The following is a 6,000-nucleotide window of genomic DNA, read 5'->3' on the forward strand; positions in this document are numbered from 1 at the left end:
TCCTTTGGGCCCTGCCACCGAGAAGCTTGACAATATCAACCATGCACAAATCTGATTAAGAATGTATCATATAAGTCAAGAAATAAAGCAGTGTATTTCTGCAAATATACAGTAGCTTAGTGGAAAATATTTTATTATTTACGATAAGATTTATGGGAAAACTCGGTTCTGGTTATAGAGTGGTTTCTTTTATGTTACAGACTGGTTAGTAATATAAAACTATCCTTGTGCAAACTATTGCACCCTAGTGCTCCTGATCCATCATGTGTGAAACAACTGGTTACAGTTACACAAGACAACAAAAGCAGCACAATATAATGCATCAGATACATTGAAGTAAAGTGGAACCTCGATTCAGTCGACTCCAATTTAATGGACTTCGGATTTAACGAACTGAAAATAGTCGACAGTTGGAATTTAAAATCACCCCTCCCATGCACCAGCGAGGTTAAGATGAGCTTTAAAACTTTTCAAACATTTGTAAGTTTTTTTATACGTATTTACAGTAATTTTGTACTGTACTGGCTGTTTTTAGGCCACAAATAAAAGTACAAAACAATTTTGTACTGTACTGGTGTTTTCAGGCCACGAAAACAGTGCTTCAATTTAATGGCCAATCTGATTTAACGGAAGACCCCCAACCCCGATTAGTGCGTTAAATCGAGGTTCCACTGCAAAGAGGTATTGTTACTATCATTCTTATCATGTTAGAGTGGTATTAGAACACTACTATTTTTTTGTTGCATTATCCTTTAGGAAGGGTAAACCAGTTTTGAGAAAATCCCACATGTAAGTGATTAAGCCATGCTGCTCTATTCTTTATCACAACATTCCCAGTTAAAGCAAAACTTGCACACAGACACAGCAGAGAAGTAGCTGTTGCACTTCTAAAATCGGCTCATGGTTGCTTTCATTAAATTTCTATTACTTAAGATTAATGATTTTACAACACCCACAAATATGCACGCAAGACACATACGTGCACACATCGAAACAACTCATCCCTTGCTAATTCTGGTCTTCTCCTCCCTCTTTCGTCTTCTCTCCTCCCTCATCCTACCCCCTTGGACTGCCAAGCTTAGCCCAGAGCAGTTAAATAATCACTAAGGCTTCCAGCTGGCACAATGTGCTGCAGTTTCTATGAGAGGAAGGAATACAGCAAGCATCGCAGGACACAACAGCTTTGCCAATATGTATTGATATTGCGCTGAAATTGGGTCTGTGCATATTTGTCTGTGTGGGCACTCAGGAAGAGTTGAGTAGGGAATTGGTAATATGACATACATTCATTTGAATAGCCCCATTTTATTGGCAGGGCACTCTGATAAAGTTTTCAAAAGGTTTTTGAGTTTCAAAAGGTTTTTGATTTGCGAAAGTGATCATTGCAACAGAGCAATCTGACATTACAGACCTAAAGAAAATGTAAGATCTGTTTTGAGTTACTGAAAACAAACAACATGAATGTGAATTTTCAAAATACATACATTATGTATTAGGTCAGTTCATACCTTATCACAATGACAGCATGCTTTAGAGGGAATACCGCAAAACTATTTATCTGATTTCCACAAAAGAAACCATTCTATTTTCTTGTGGGTTCTTTCACTTTGGTATGTGTGTTAGAGAATGTTGACTTCAACAAGGCCAAAGTGTGAACAAAAGTGAAAATGTCTTCTTTGGTTTACATTTTGTCCTTGGCAGAGGTCAATCAGTTCCTTTTGTAAGTCACTGAAAGTTATTATTTTGTTTGACATGAAGACTGTAAGTGCAGCACAAACAAATTACATTCTTAGCACATCACTCGAACCCTAGAATTTTATTTGAAGTATTAAGTTCCATCACTACCCCCTCAATTTCCCATTTTAATGACCATCCAGGGAATTATGGGAATTATTAAATATATATATTTGTTTTACCCCGAAGGTTAGGGTCATTACGCAAGGTATTATTCCCCCCCAAACACACATACACATTTACAGGTATTTTTAACAGTTTTGAGCCAGTGTCCCTTCCCCTTTTATCAGAGTCATTGTTACATATGAAACCAACTTCAGCCAGCCTAGATTCCATCTCCACCAAATTTCTTTGAGGTTTTCATCCTACCAGAGCCAGCCCTACCCAAAATTGCACCCTGGATTCGATTTTCTGGTGCTGCTTAATTTCCGAGTCACATATGCTTGCAAAAAAATTAATAGCATTGTTTTGAACATGGAACGGTGAACGACTGGTTAGCAGATCTGCCTAACAGTTCTGGGGGCCGGGGTTCAAATCCCGGCCCCTCCTGTGTGGCGCTTGCATGTTCTCCCCGTGCACGCGTGGGTTTTTTCCGGGTACTCCGGTTTCCTCCCACATCCCAAAAACATGTGTGGTCGGTTGATTGAAGACTCTAAATTGCCCGTGGGTGTGAATGTGAGTGTGAATGGTTGTTTGTTTCTATGTTTCTAACTAACACAATTTAAAAATAAAATACAATTTAAAATAATTACTATAATACAAAATATAAAAATGAAAAACCTAATAGATACATGTTGTCTACTATCATTTATAATACACAATGTATTTTTTTTTGCAGATCAGTAAGATAAATAAGGCCAGTGTAGACACTGACTGAGTAGGTTTAATCTCTACAAATGATCTATAATGGTTGACTTCTCCATTCTGCAAAGCTACAGAAATATATACAGTAACTGGTTATTTACTGATAGATAGATAGATCGATAGATAGATAGATAGATAGATAGATAGATAGATAGATAGATAGATAGATAGATAGATAGATAGATAGATAGATAGATAGATAGATAGATAGATAGATAGATAGATAGATAGATAGATAGATAGATAGATAGATAGATAGATAGAATAACAGAATAGAGATGTTTAGATCCCCAAATAACTCTAAAGTGGAGGCAAAGAATCATCCAGGGATGAGCTACGGTTTCCACAACGAAATACAAAGCTAAAAGAAATTTGTGAACTGTACTGTGCTTTGCTTAACAATTGCTTGTTCCAAAAGAGATGAAAGACGATATAGAGTATTTTGTAAACCACGCTCTCCGAACTAATTCAATCTATCCGCAAGCAATCGAAAGAACATTTTGGCCTCAATTTATTGATTTATTTGACTGGCGTACGTCCAGCTTTGCGCTTGGCGTAACTCTGCGAGGAGTTGATTTAGACCCGATGTTGGTTCGTGCACCGACGTAGCACAACACTAAATTAACTAATCTCGATTAATAACATTTTAATCGCATAACAATAATTGTCCTAAAAAAACATTTATTAATTAATTTTTATGGATTTTAGTGGACAACTGAATCAAATAATTGACACAGACAGGAATATTGTTAATTTTTGAATAATGCATTTAATTGCATTTCAATACAAAACTAAAAAAAAAAAAAAAACTAAGAGAAAGTATCCCTGGCCAAAATTAGTAAACTTTAAATTTTAGGACAGTTTTTTTTTAGAACAGTATTGCCTTTAAATGATTTCTGCATGGCAGTTGAAAAGTTGGATCACCTGTCAGAGAGTTGAAGCACTTCAGTGGTATGAGAACTCCTTTTTGCACAATTTGCACAAAAACACGCTTATGAAGGGTTCCATCGGGTAGTTTTATTTTAATTTTTTATTTTTAGTTTTTTAAATACAATTTGCCAATGCTATTTCATCCAATTCCTCCATTTTGGTAGCTGAGCTCTCTCAAGGCTACTTTTTTCTTCGTCTCTTTTCTTCTTGACTTCCTTTTTTATGCTTCATATCTAGTCTCTCCTTAAGTTACTTTCTTTGTCTTTAAAATCTTTGTCAGTGGGTAAACTTACAAAATCAGTGAGGAATCAAATAATTATTTCCTCCACTGTAGATACTGCATATACTGTAGGCTAAAGTTTAGATTACCAATGCCACTAGGTACACACAGACACACGTACGTTCCGTTCTAGTTGTCAGTGCATTACTTACAGTATCTTTGTTGCATTACCATTGTAGCGGACACGCCATGAAAAGATGACACCCAGCACACCAGTCTCCGGCGAGACTCGCTCTTCCCGCCGAGATAGGCAACCACGGAGTGGCGAGACTCAACTTCACATACAGACGCTAAGTGAATCACAAGGCGGTGTCATCAAAAGCAAGCCACGGACATTTGCTTTTGCACGCCGACGCTATGTGAATTACCAGCACCCGGAGCATCAAAGCGGAGACCAAAGATACCTATTTCACACTAGAACGCTAAATTAATTAACTTCCACCACCAGCCCGGAGGATTTCACCAACAAAGGCATCTCCACCCTGCTGGGTATCGCGCCACTTGGCCAGTCAAGCCGGACAATGGACAGTGTGCTCGCGACACCAACAGGCGACGAAACGGCACTGCAGACGCGGGGTCATTAAACACAGTCATTATCGGACTTGGCTGGGAGTTAATATTTTAAGAACTTTACATGAACGCCACTAGTGACTGTATTTCTGCAAACTTGAATCTCTCATGTCGAATCTGTTGTCAACTGAACCAGATGGAAGGTTTTCACTCCACACCACATTTCAAATATTATTGTTCTCAACAATTACATAACATTTGAAACATTCGTTACATGTACTAAAGAGGATGGGCGTGAGACAATGCAAAGCGGGAAAATGGTCTCATTATCTTAAATCCAGTAATTAATATTTTATTCCACTGGTTTTCAACCACGAAATAATTCCAAAATGGAAAATTAACACTCAGAGGCAGTCCAGCTCCCCTTTTGGTCCCGTAGGTGGTGGGAAATGAAGGAGGGAGGGGGTAAACAATCCCCTTTTTGGCTCACTATGGCCATGAAAAGGCCAGAGCTATGCTCTCTGTGTCAGCTCTTGTCTCACCCGTCCAACTTGGCGAAGACTGGCCCAGGCAGGACGCCCACCCCACCATGAGGGGGCGAGGACACATCGGACCATGCCCGGCTGCAGAGCATCCTGCAAGCGCTCCGAGCTACCCTTTTTGGGGGCCTGAGCTCACCCCAGGGGAGGACGGCGGCGGGCACAACCCGCCACTCCGCACGTCTTGCGAGCAGAGACACCCGGAATCCGGCCGTCCTGCCTGGGAACTTTTTGGGCTCCTTTTTTCCTTTTTCTTCTTCCTTTCCGCCAAATCCACCTGTTCCCCGTGCGGACCGGGCCGGCAGAACACTCGGAAGCTTGACCTGCCTTCCTCAATCGTGTTCAAGACACGTAAGCCCAACATTGCGGTCTACTACAAGTACAGATTAGTGCATATTTGGGTTTAAATTAATGAGATCAGGAATCCCCAGCTATATACATTCACTACACGTTCATTCTACCAATCTCACATCACAAGTCAGTTTCCTTTGCCAATGTTCGTCTGTACTTTGTTTGTTTTGTCTTTTTCTGCATTGTTTTCCTGTAGATTCCCCATGTTAAATCATTAAATTTTCCATTAAATTCACTACCTGCATTGTTGTGTGTGTTTGGGTTCGAGGAAAGAAACCTCTGGCCATCTAGAACTCTTATCAAAATTTCAGAAAGTGTAGCAACCTTCAGATTACGAAACTGATAAAAAGGTTTCTCGTCACTTCCCCTAAATTTTATCTACATAAAAAGTGACGTGGTGCTCCTCTTAATAGATAAAATATCTTGATTTATAATGCTCTAATTTAAAATTACGCTAAACCGGAAGTAACACAGCTCATTCTTTTCTCCTAAATGAATTCCATCAAACGTTTCCATCTAGGCACTGTGTCAGAGGCTTTATCTTGCCTTGAAGTAGCCATAAAAACACCAGCCTTTTCAATACTGCTATGCTGATTTATGATCCCCTATAACAGGAGGCAGAAAGTCGTAAGTAAATCTATCATACAATCAGTCGGCCATTTAACATGTTAGTCAGTCCGTCAGTCAATCATTCTTTCATTCTGTTGTTTTCTTTCCATCTATTTCCATCTTTCTGACTTCCTCCCTACACCACCCACTTCACCCACAAACACAGGCACAGGGTAAAACAAG

The 6,000-nt window shown here is 39.4% G+C and overlaps 1 long non-coding RNA gene across 2 annotated transcripts in view; it reads left to right on the plus strand.

Moving 5' to 3' along the window:
* Positions 1-5,526, plus strand: part of LOC133476494 (uncharacterized) — a 125,885-nt gene extending 120,359 nt beyond the window's left edge. For both annotated transcript variants that reach the window (XR_009788065.1, XR_009788066.1), the window contains one exon: positions 3,988-5,526. This is a non-coding gene — a long non-coding RNA (uncharacterized LOC133476494). The remainder of the gene's footprint in view (positions 1-3,987) is intronic.
* The last annotated feature ends 474 nt before the right edge of the window (positions 5,527-6,000 follow it).

Source organism: Phyllopteryx taeniolatus, chromosome 4, assembly GCF_024500385.1.
Source record: "Phyllopteryx taeniolatus isolate TA_2022b chromosome 4, UOR_Ptae_1.2, whole genome shotgun sequence".
In the NCBI taxonomy this organism is placed as follows: domain Eukaryota; kingdom Metazoa; phylum Chordata; class Actinopteri; order Syngnathiformes; family Syngnathidae; genus Phyllopteryx; species Phyllopteryx taeniolatus.